The sequence below is a fragment of the Macrobrachium rosenbergii genome, chromosome 48 (genome assembly GCF_040412425.1).
Source record: "Macrobrachium rosenbergii isolate ZJJX-2024 chromosome 48, ASM4041242v1, whole genome shotgun sequence".
NCBI lineage: Eukaryota > Metazoa > Arthropoda > Malacostraca > Decapoda > Palaemonidae > Macrobrachium > Macrobrachium rosenbergii.
The window spans coordinates 14,445,055-14,457,838 of NC_089788.1; the positions used below are offsets into that span (position 1 = coordinate 14,445,055).

The 12,784-nt window shown below is 41.4% G+C and overlaps 1 protein-coding gene and 1 non-coding gene across 2 annotated transcripts in view; one reads left to right on the plus strand and one right to left on the minus strand.

Annotated features, from left to right (window-relative positions):
• BORCS5 (BLOC-1 related complex subunit 5) overlaps nucleotides 1-12,784 on the minus strand; it is a 352,792-nt gene that overhangs the window by 306,962 nt on the left and 33,046 nt on the right. The gene's annotated exons all lie outside the window — the stretch shown is intronic.
• Nucleotides 12,246-12,366, plus strand: LOC136831885 (U5 spliceosomal RNA). Its single transcript, XR_010851017.1, has one exon. It is a non-coding gene; the product is annotated as a U5 spliceosomal RNA (small nuclear RNA).

Genomic DNA, 12,784 nt, shown 5'->3' on the forward strand with positions numbered 1-12,784 from the left:
ATTTAACAGTGTTGATAGTTGAACATTTGCATAGACATCATCACCATTGTGGTGTCAATTCTGTACTGGTATTGTTGAGAGAAACTTTTTGGGTACCTAAAGCACGACAAGTTATCAAATCAATTCTATCAAAGTGTGTTTTGTGTCAGAAGTTAACCAAGAAACGGTTGTGTTTGCCTCCTCCTCCACCATTACCCACAGAAAGAGTGAGATATGATAAATCTTTCCAATCAGTAGGAGTTGATTATACTGGTGCTATTAATGTTTTTGATCATGAGACTGGCTTGGAGGAGAAGGTCTTTGTATGTCTATTTACCTGTACTACGAGCAGGGCGGTTCATTTTGAATTGACTCATTCCATGACTGCTTCCGATTTCCTACTGGCTTTTCGACACTTTGTAGCATATCATTCTCTGCCGAGTCTGATTATATCTGACAATGGTAGGAATTTTGTTGGATTTAATAATTTCCTGAAGGAAATTATGGATGAACCAATGAACCAGAGGTAAAGTCATACCTTGAAGGAAATGGTGTTAATTGGAAGTTCATTACTGTACACCGCGAACCCCCTGGTCTGGAGGCTTTTATGAACGCCTTGTTGGTGTTCTAAAGGAATGTTTGTCCAAAGCCTTATATCACAAACGTGTATCCTTTGAAGAGTTGAGAACTCTACTTGTTGAGTTTCAAGCTGTGATAAATTCTCGACCACTGACTTATCTCTCCTCTGATCGAGATTGTGAGGCTTTGACTCCCTCCATGTTACTTTATGGGTGAAATGTTTGTATTTCCCCTCCTCTTAACAATTCAGCAACTGATGACCCAGATTTCATGAGTTCAAGTGATCTTAGAGAACAATATTTTAGATTATCATCAGTGCTAAGAAAATTTGAGAACTCTTGGAAAAGAGACTATTTAGTGTCCTTGAGAGAGAGACATAATAATTCTAGTAATAACCTCTCTGCAAATGTGAAAGTTGGGGACATAGTGATGGTAGGCTTAGAAGATCATCTGGGGAAAGGCTATAGATACCTCCTCTCATTGGGTAAGGTTACCCAGCTGTTTCCGTCGTCTGATGGTGTGATTAGGTCTGTAGAAGTGAGAGTGAATAATAAACTATACATGAGATCAATCACAAAGCTCGTACTTCTGGAATTACCTGAGAGGGAATTTGATGGTGTTGTAACTCAGGAGCCAGACAGTGTGCCTCTGACTGGTACTAGACCTCGGCGTGCAGCAGCAATCCGCTGTGATCAAGAGAGAGAGGATTTAATTTCTATGGATGTACTCTAAATGTATATTTGATTTAAATTTTGATGTATTAGAATGGTCACAGCTGCACATAGCGTTATTCAATTGAATTTGCTCCTGGGTGCAGTTGTGATTACTGTACTTCTAATTATGATTCTTCTTGGGGGAGAATGTCAAAAATTGCCATTTATTCCCCTTGAATAAAATTTCCTAGTTTTTTTTTGAATACTTATTTTGATGTATTTCCCAGTTTCTATGAAAATACGTTGATATGATTATTTTTGCTCCACAGAAGAAGTTTTTATTATATTAACTATAGCAATGAGTTGGTATAAATTAGTACATTGATATTCAAAGTAATAAACCACCTTTTTTGCAAATTTTGTCCATCTATATAAAATTAGATGACGTATCATTACAGTGTTGTCAAACTTCTTCCTGTGGAGAATATATATGTTATTTTCTTATTGTAAGGGCACATGCCAGTGATTTAAGCTTGCCTTCTGGACGAAACCCTTTTTTTTTTTTTTTTTGTATGTTGGATTACGATTAAAGCACTTAATGTTTGTTTTTAAATTGATGTTTTGTTACGTAACCCTGTAATTTTGTAGATGTGACAACTGTGTTATGCAATATACTCTTCCCGAGTTTTCTTCTAGGGTGTAAAGGTGAAGCTCTGTCTGTTTAGCAGCTAACTCCAGGAAGGCAAGTAAAAGAAGAAGTTCTTGTAGAATCCAGTCCCATCACCTCGTGAATTGTCGTCGCCATGCAGTAACTTCTTCATAAGAATATTCTGAAATCCCTTTTTGGCCATTTATGTTTTCCTCTATCGAAGTAACGTAACGTTTTGTTAATTTTTGCAGTAATGTGTTAATGTTTTCTTGCTTCTTAACGTAACTTTGATGATTGTTGTGTTCTTTAAATATTAATTATATGTGTTAAACTTTTAAATGCATATTTGTGAACCCGTGTGGCATCACCCAAAAAGAATTGGTGCAGGAAATATAGTTGATTGTTTCTTGACTGCACTTTTGTTGGATAAAAATGCAATGTTTCTTGACTTCATGGTATATTTAAGTAAGTTAGTAAACTCCTCAGCACTGTAACTTGGTCTCATTCAAAGTTAGTGCAGGAGGGCTTAAGGTTGAATGAAATCGTACCGAATGTGGCCCTAAAATTTTTACAGTTTCACCACATACGGGTTGACTTCTCAAGCTGAAAGAAACACTGTCCAGACATAGCTTTCGAGTGTCTGGACTGTCTAGCTGTTCGCTCGGCAGTCACCCGCAACTGGGTTCATCACGCAAGAGTTTGGATGATATTCGTGAAAATGCGGTTGTCTAAAAGATCTTCCGCATGAGGAGGAACATCGGAACTTCCGTAAGGAGCATTAGGAATTCCGGAACCAAGGGCATTAGAGCCAGCAAGGAGCTAGAGTCATAGACGTCTTGACACTACCGCAATTCCTGATTATCTGATGAATGAGACCGAATGGCAGAAAGTATACACCTCTAAGTTCTAATGATCTTGTTCCCCCGAGTTCTCAGATACGACACGGCAGTTACGATGTCGCAAAGCAGACCCACTACTGTGTTGCGCACTAGGACTGAGAAACACCTGAGGGCTTCCTTTACAGCCCTGAGGTTCCCGAAGGCTATGACTCCTCTCGTTCCCAATCTCTCCAGAGGCCCGAAGCCTGGGTTCCTCCAAGGTTGCTCCCCAACCTTGATATGAGGCATCTGAGTACAGATGAATGTTGGGAAGAGGGGAGACTATAGACCTTCCGGATGTCAGATGCGCTTCTTCTGACTATCACAGACAATCCGACAAGCGAGAATCGTTCCAGATTATAACTGCATTCTCGATGTGGAAGTCCCAGCGATTCCTGGGACATACCTGAAGAGAAAGCATGCGGAGACACAAGACCCTGGAATTAGAGAGAGAGAGAGAGAGAGAGAGAGAGAGAGAGAGAGAGAGAGAGAGAGAGAGAGAGGAGGAGGAGGACATTCTTCCCAAGAGGATTCTTCAAGTGGGTACCGGCTGTTCCCTGTTAGACAGGAACCCTCTACTTCCACATTTTGTACCTTCAACGATGCATAATTGCCGACACTGGAGACATGAGTTAGAAGCAACAAGTTCGTTATACTGGCCACATCCCTTGAACCCAGAGCAGCCACACTAATCATAGCTTGCTGTGACGCTACTGCTGATGATGGCTACACGAAATAGACCATGGAGGAGATATCCCCCTCCCTAAAAGACTGTTGCAGAGCGCAAAAGACGCCCTCAACAGAACCCTCTTCGAATGTCCGGATATTGAGGCGGAAGCTTCAAAAGAAGCCCCTCCTCTTCTGCCAAAGAACGTTGTACAGTCAGGCGACATGTTAACCTGGTAAGCCAGCCTTATTGACACCGAAGTGATGAGGTGTCAGGCAGTACCGGACCGGAGGGAGTATCATCTTGTTTGAGCAACTACCGGTTCTGTCGCATATAGCGACTCGAACATCGTTGCTTCGGTAGTGTAGGCTCCCCCGGAACCTGGATTGAGGATAAGTGAGGATGAAGTCTACCACCCACTTATACTCATTCTCATTGGCTGAAGGAGAACTACTATCCGGTACCGGATCATCCTCTTCAACGGACAATCCTTGTCAGACTGGTTCGACTGAGCCGGAGGATTGTTGGACTGGTCTGACCGAGCCAGAGGATTGCCGGACTGGTCCGACCGAGCCGGAACAGGAAAGAGGCAGGCCGATCCCTAGCAAACGCTGAACTCGAAAACCCGGAAATTGCTACACCTGGGTGCGTGAGACGGACACCTGACGCATCAATCGCAAACATACTGGAGGCACCAAAGTAGGTTGCGCAAACCCCGCACCACCCAACGGGGATGACACAACACCTGGGCGGACCACACCCACTCCTGAGAGCGAAGAGGCCACAACACCCGAACCACTCAAATCCGGATGTATCAAAACCGCATGAGAATGGGAATCCGGAACTGACAACCCGGAATCAACACTGAACCAACATGAATACCTAGAAGGAGGGACAGAGAAAACCTGCCGGAAAGCTGAGAAAGATGAAGCTGAAGGAGGGAAGAAGGAAGAGGCCACACTCGGAGTAACCACTGGAGCACCCAACGCCAACGTTGGACAGATGGAGAAGGTCCCAACCGGACCGAACTCAAAGGAGTATGAAGGGGAAGTTACGAGGTACCGAACTGAAGGTAACAGAAGAAGGTAGTTACCAACTATCCTGGAGAATGGAAAGGCTGCGGAAACTATCGGTGCTGATACACTGAACGCCAGAGCAGGCGAATCACCGACTGCCGTAGCATCCGCAAGAATCGCGGAGGTTACATTACAGTTAGGAAACTATCGGTGCTGATACAATGAACGCTGGCGCAGGCGAATGCCGACTGCCGTAGCATCCGCAAGAATCGCGGAGGATACATTACAGTTAGGAACCCGTAAAGAATGAAATAAGGAGTTGCTGACGCCTCCGCAAACACCTGAGAAGCAACTAGACCGGATGCCTGAGAAACTACCGGATTTGCAAAAGGTGATAAAGACAATGGATCAGTAAAAAGTACCCCTTCCCTTAACCCCAAAGAGAGAGAGGGCGCCGCTGAAGCTCTAATATACAGGGTTGAAACAAGAAAGCCTTGCTCTGCTGAGTTAAAAGCCAAGAAAACAGGATGCGCAACAAAGACCCTGAGAGCCCTCCAAAGAGCAGACCGAAAAGAAGATTGAGAAGGGCAATGGAAAAAGGCTTGGACGAAAAAGGGGAAAAACGGGAAAATTCCGTAGCGGCCGAAGAGGCAATAGATTTCAAAGAAAATAGATTGGTTCTGTTCCCCCCAGCCCTGATAATCTTGATAGACATTATCAAATCAGAAAATTCTTTTAGACATGATCATGATTACTGGAAAAACTTGATCACCAGAATTACCACCATCGCAAGACGAAAGAAATTTTAAAACCCCCAAAGGAAAAGGAACCTTCGAAGAAGGAGTATTCACAGAAAACAAAAATTCAGAACCAGATACATCAGAAACCAAATCTGAACGACCCTCCACGGATCTGGAAACCTTTGTTGCACAGAGCACGAAGCAGGAAATAAAACCAACGATTGATCTAAATGAACTTTATGTAACGGCTAATAGAAAACTGCAAAAATTACGACAAAGTGACTAAAGAATTTCTGAGACTTTCAGCAGTTAGAGCGGACATAAGGAAGAAGTTTTTTTCAAAAATTCACCATAAATCGAAATATTGTGCTAGAGACTTCTTGTTTGTTGCAAAATGAAGGTAAATGATTGAATATTACTAGAATGTAAGAGTTTTAGCTTACAATTGCATTTTTCGACCATTTCGGTCGAGTCAAAGTTGACCGAAGGTTGAAATTTTGGCACTTATCGTGATTTATATGAAAATATGTCAAAATTGATAAAAGCTACAACCATGTGTTATTTTGTGTTGTATTCTACATGAAATTGCGCACATTTTCATATATAAAACTTTATGTAACGGCTAATAGAAAACAGTGCAAAAATTACGACAAAGTGACTAAAGAATTTCTGAGATTTTCAGCAGTTAGCGCGGACGTAAGGTAAAAGTTTTTTTTTTTAAATTCACCATAACTCGAAATATTGTGCTAGAGACTTCTAGTTTGTTGCAAAATGAAGGTAAATGATTGAATATTACTAGAATGTAAGAGTTTTAGCTTACAATTGCATTTTTCGACCATTTCGGTCGAGTCAAAGTTGACCGAAGGTTGAATTTCTGACACTTTTCATGATTTATATGAAAATATGTCAAAATTGATAAACGCTACAACCATGAGTTATTTTTTGTTGTACTCTACATGAAATTGCGCACATTTTCATATCGTCACCCTCATAAACTAACTGCCTAAGTCATTTTTTTGCTCAAGTCACAATCATGACTTTGGCATAGTGATAATAATGTCTAAGTCACTGAGTGACTTAGGCAGAAAGCTTTTTGGGAAATTTATGCCACTTACTTTCTACATCTGACTTAGGCAAGTATACCAGTAGGTGCGCCACATATTGGAGATTTGATTTAGGCAAAAATCCAAAAATCAATGAAAAATGACTTAGGCAGTTAGTTTATGAGGGTGACGATATATAAAACTTTATGTAACGGCTAATAGAAAACAGTGCAAAAATTACGACAATTGACTAAAGAATTTCTGAGACTTTCAGCAGAGTTAGAGCGGACATAAGGAAGAAGTTTTTTCAAAAATTCACCATAAATCGAAATATTGTGCTAGAGACTCCTCGTTTGTTGCAAAATGAAGGTAAATGATTGAATATTACTAGAATGTAAGAGTTTTAGCTTACAATTGCATTTTTCGACCATTTCGGTCGAGTCATAGTTGACCGAAGGTTGAAATTTTGGCACTTATCGTGATTTATATGAAAATATGTCAAAATTGATAAAAGCTACAACCATGTGTTATTTTTTGTTGTATTCTACATGAAATTGCACACATTTTCATATATAAAACTTTATGTAACGGCTAATAGAAAACAGTACAAAAATTACGACAAAGTGACTAAAGAATTTCTGAGATTTTCAGCAGAGTTAGCTGATTCTTTCTTTTGGGATAAGAAAGAAATTCGCGCATGTGCAGCTGGGTCACGCTTGTAAATAAAACAACAGCGTGATCCGTGAACTTCCAGCATCCCTCAAGGTGCGATTTAAAATTTTTTGCAAACGAGGCCTATCCTCAAGGCGCGATTTAAAATTTTTTGCAAACAAGGCCTATAAGTATTTTTCCGCGAATATTTAAAAAACTTTTTGCAGTCAACGTATTTTACGTCCACTCGGCACCCAACAGACAACTTTTGTCAACGTAAAATACGTCCAGTCGGCGTTAAAGGGTTAACAGCACTACTTCTGGCTTGAGGATACTGGTGTTCCATAAATTGCATAAAAATCACCATTAAACGTATTCATAATTTCACCGAGTTACAACCGCGATACCCCACCCTCTCCCTTCCATCCCTGCCTCGGTATTTGACTGTAGACGTCTATAACCTACTATTCCTTAAAATGTATATGTGTATAGTACATTTTCTACTGAGTCACATATTCTTTTACTTCTCAAAACATCCGCAAAAACTCGTGTTAACCTCATATGTGTCCTGAACAGAACGCAAAATAAGAAAATAAAAGGTTTTCTTATCTCGCATTGTCTGCTGTAACTTACACGAAAGAGTAAGTTGTTAATTTCTGCGAAATATATTTTTATTAGTGTGCACCTACAAAAAGAAGCATAGAAACTACTGTATTTAATTGCAGATATAGCCATTAAAGTAATCTCAATAACATAACACTGATTTCAACACTTACATAAATCAGGAAAAAGCTGCAATGACATAAATCAGGAAAATGCTTCAATGACAATCAGCTGGTTTTGCTGCCACAGGCAGTTCCTTTTACCTCCCCGGAAATTTTCACCAATAGCGAGTTTTATTAATTCCATGTTTTTCGTAGATTCTGGTATTCAAAGAAAGTTTATAAAAACATGTTTTTCTTGTGCTTAGTGTAATTGATCCCAATGCTTGTTTTCCTAGTAATGCTTCTCCTAATCATTCCGTCTCCTCTCAAAGCAACCCGTATCATTCAGGATATGAGATTTGGCAAATTAGAAGCCCTAAGACTGCATTTGAAAAGTTTATGGAGGTAACCTCCTCGACACATGCTGCTTTATCAGCCCAGTTTAATTGTCCTTTTTTGGGTTCCCCTCTGGTGGCAAAAAATTGCCAATACCCTCCCTCCCTGTTAGCCATACCTTAGCCATGCCCTGTGACGCTCTTTCCACTGTTGGAGGTACAGGGAAGTGGGATATGTCCAGGAGTGGAAGCAGTTTATGCCCACTGTCATCCTCCCCAGGACAACCTGGAACGTTAGGTACAGGTTGGTGCTCTGTCACCGAAATATATATGCGGCAAAATAAAGCAAAGTTCACGTAGGCAGGAGGTAGATATGCTAAGCAATGATAGGTGCACTTACTCGATAACTGATTCTGTACCCCCTAGGCCTTGCTGTAAGCCACGTACTCCTAGTGATCCCTATCCAGGATCTTCCTGTAGTCCTCCTTTGCAAGAGGATTCAGTATTCTCTTAGAGGTGCTCTCCTGGTGGCAGCAGCAAAGGGGATGCTGGAAATTAATGCACTAAAGTCATAGACAACCTGTCCCCAATCTTTTACAGTAGTTTTCTTGGTGAAATGGCAACTGAGGGTTGGGACTAGTCAATAACTTCATTTTGTTGAATGAATTTTGAGCTACAGACTCGACTCAGATGGAAACAACATGTTCATTGTTGGCCTCAGGTGATCTAAAGGATGCGTACTTGCAGATGCTGATCCCTCAATCCTCAAGGAAGTATGCCAGTTTTGTCTGGAAAGTGTCTATCTACAGTTTCAAAGCCCTATGCCTCAGACTGGCAACAGTCTGTCAGGTGATTAATACGTCCTTACCATGGTTTCAGCTTGGCCTCACTTGCATGGGATATGTTTTCAGCATTATGTGGATGACTTGGTACTTCCAGCATTTTAGAGTTGCAGTTGCTCCTGAAAAGAGTTTACCGCCTTGCATTTTTTAACGAACGGGTGGGGGGGTCGTGATAACTTGGAGAAGTTGGGTATGGGTATACTGCCCAAGCAGCAGGCATAAGTGAGGTATGCTGAAAGGCATGGCAGCAGCTGAATTTTGTTAAGGCTCTCACCTCAGCAAGCTGATGAAGGTGACAGTGCAGTTCCAGTTGCAACAGGAACAACTAGCTTGGCTTTGGCAGGTCATCTTCAGTCACCTGTACTGCTTTAACTTTATGTGGTCATGTGATGGTTACTTTGTAGTGTCTATGAGCAACAAACATTGGTATTACAGATGCTGAGTGGATTTGCCATGGTGTCAAGTTGGCCATGAACATTCCAGTTAAAAGGAATTTGTCCCTACATACAAACCATTGCCTTTTATCTGGTAGTTTTTGCAGAGTGAGCTGGAATGGTGTTCAACTTGGTAACAGATTAAAGTGTTCAACTTGGTAACAGATTAACTGTTGGTTATGGAGGTTGAGTTGGGAAGAAGCCCTCACTCTCTTTCCCCCACCAGTGACTTTTTCTTCAGCCATTGTGCTCTACCTCTTCCTTGCAAGTTGTTGAGTATTCATATAATTCATTGTTTTTGCATTGGGGGTTGCTCTTTGAGTTTTCTGCATTCTTGAGCCGGAGAAAAACAATTAGTGCTGTTGTGAGGGGCATTGGCTTCCTTGTTGGCACTTCATGCCTTTGTAACAATTGACCTTCACAAGTACTGTTCTTTTTTTTTTGCAGGCGGAAGGTGTGCACCATTTTTCCCCCTGCAAGGAGTGTACCGGCAGGGCTTCTCCTCAGTGGAAGTTTGGTAGGAAGAGGAGGGTGGACAAAAAGCAGTCAGTGGTCTCACTGGGAGTGAATCAGTGACCCCACCGAATCCCTCAGGTTCCTTCCTTTCTCCCTTCTGCATTCCTATCCCACTGCCTCCTGAGAGTACTCCCACCCTTGGCAATGATGCTTGAGAGGTGAAGGAGACCTGCCAGTTACTCTCCTTTGAGGACAATGCTGGTGCTGAGGATGGTGCCCCCCCCCCTCCCCAGGTGGGTTTCAACTCCAGCACCCTCCTAACCCTCCTTGTTAACTGACTTTGACATTCCAGTTACCAGGAAGATATACATATGGAAAATATGGCCTGTCATAAAAATCCACAGTAGTTTGTATTTCACACCTTTCCTTGACAACCTGGTTACTTAGAAGGTGTTCTTACCTTCTTTTGCTACTGCTGCTTCCTTGGCTCCTGCAAAAGATAGGGATCCTCTTGCAGGGGTGGTTTGGTATAGTTGTGGACCCTCTGGTTGCAGCTTTGACATCAAAGTCTCAAGTTCCAGTGTCAACCACCTTTGTGGGGTCTAAGACCAGCGAGATTTGAGATAGAAAGGGAAGAAGTGTTCTCGATGTTCTTTCTCATAATCTTCTTCCTCTTTTTACCTGTCTTCCTTCCCTCGATCTTATAGTAGGAAAAAGAAGGATCAGAGTAAGGCTTCTAATAAAAGTTCCATCAGACTTCATGTGAGCGTTTTCCCTCCTCAAAGGAAAGTGTGACTCATGGTCACCTACTGGTGATAGTTCAGCCTCTGGTAGGGCAGGTATGGACCACCTGCATCACCCCACTTAGGTAAGGGGACTGCTTCCAACTTTCCCACTCATCCTTTGGGATCATATGTGGCTAAATCACTGTGTCTCGGCTTGCACATGCATGGTCTTGGGACCTGACACGTGAGGCTGATCAGACAACTCCTCCCCTTGTGCCGCTATGGAAACATCCTGGGAGGAACATTGGCATGTGAGCTCTGTGGACCATGCATGCACTGGTGGCAGGATAGGCTTTCCCTGCTGTTCTTCCTCAAGGGCACACTGGGGTGAGTCAGCACTGCCTTCATGCTTAGTGAATGTTTTGTCTTTGAATTAGGAGGCTGCTGAGCCCTCTTGCTCTAGAAACAGGTCTCCTCTGAGCACCTCCATTTCTTATGCATGTGATTAAACACTTGCTTGGGATGTGTGCGTGCTTGTTCCCCTGTGCCTTCAACGAGCTGTGCACAGATGGACACCCAGTTACAGTGGTTCAGGTTAGGATTTTCAGTCAATAATTGTAGCTGTGAAAATGCAACCCTATACCAAAATTAGGAATTATCTCAGGTAAGTGATGCAGGTACGATACTCTTGCTGGAATGCCAGGTAGGAGCACTCGTACACACACAGTCTGCCACTTGCTGGTTTAGTGTACACTCCCTTGTTACCAAACTTCAACAGCCAGTTCAGTCTCACCAAATACTCCTACTTAGAATACTCTGGTTTGCATATTGAGTGAAAATACAAATTACTCTAGGAATGTGTGATTTCTGCCTTATTTTCATTAACTCATAAAGATTGTCCACACTCACATTGTTCATTAAGTGACCAGCAGGGAAATGGAAAAATTCTGTAAGTGGTGTCCAAAGTCAGGAACCCTGGGGAAACACCCCCTCTTGTGTGTACTAGCGTTCAGGGTGAACACTATAAAAAGCTAAGGATGCATGGGCTAGGTTAGGTTACTCTAGGTAACAAAAGTTTTGGACTCATTCCCACAGTTTTTAACATACAAAATGGCACATAATTTTTGTACTGGATTCTGTAAAAGCAAGAGCCTGTGCGGTCTCATGGCTGGTTTAATCTTGAGAAAAATATATGCATATAAGGAATTAGATAAGAATAATAGCACCAGACACATAACATTCATCTCTGAGCATCAAATACAGCTCATCAGTGGGTTGGCTTTTAATTACAGCTCGTACAATAGCCCATGTTGCTACAAAATTTCATTTATATCAACTTGAACATCATCGCACGTAATAAGGTCATAAACCAATGACTTTATATACAAAGTACACCGTGGAGAATACTCAATAATTTGTAGAACGACTGTAATGGGCGACAAAACCAAGTTGGTGTTAACCTGTTATGGTCCTATATGACAATATTCTAACTCACCATTAATGAACAGTAAACAAGAAATTTAGTTAATTAGAGTTTCCATGACGCTTAAAATGAATAGGATATTTAAATTGAATTACTGTACTGTGATGTAAATCATCAGTAACATCTAAGGCACTGGTATAGTAATGCACTTTATTAGCTGTACAGTTTGGTAGCTCCAACGGAGATTGGTAGTTTGCAATAAATGTATTGCTCTGTTAACTGAATTCTGCATAAATACAAAAAATAAATGTTCTTTCCTCCGAGTATCAAACTTGTGAAATTCTCGTGAACTATAAGTGACGTTGCAATACAATATTGGGACGTTTCTGTCTATGCCGTTCTTTTACTAAGCTGCACTCGCTAGTGGTTATCAGTCAAGGGAAGGAGAATGACAAGATGTGCGAGATTAGGTAGCTCTGGCTTCCCTTCAAAACGCATAAATCTTTCGCCTTTTACTAAAGATTTCCGTGGAGGGGAGCAACTCAATGAGTCTGTAAACCAGTTTTTACTGCGGTCTACCTCAAGTAGACCCTATAAGATTCTATAGTGCAACATCTTGAGAAGTATAGCAAGACTTACACAATACTGTGTATGGAAATACGAAGGCCTCACAGTAACTGTCGACTCTCTTGCTTCCTAGTATCGGATATGATTTCCACAAATTCCCAATTAATTAGGATACAATTACTGTATAGTCTAACGATAACGCATTCATGTTGCTATTGTAAAAAGTTTTGGTTGAAAAGCCACGATCTCTCACGAAACAATTGGGTGAATAGTTCATTTAAAATAAAAAGTTAATCACGAATCTAAAACAAGGTTATCAAAATGTATTCCTTAAAAGTTTAACTTTTTATAGAATATTTTACCTGTGACTCGTAATAACCATGTTATTTAAATAGAGTTGGCACAGACGTAGATATACCTACGCATTTATCATGGATGATCCT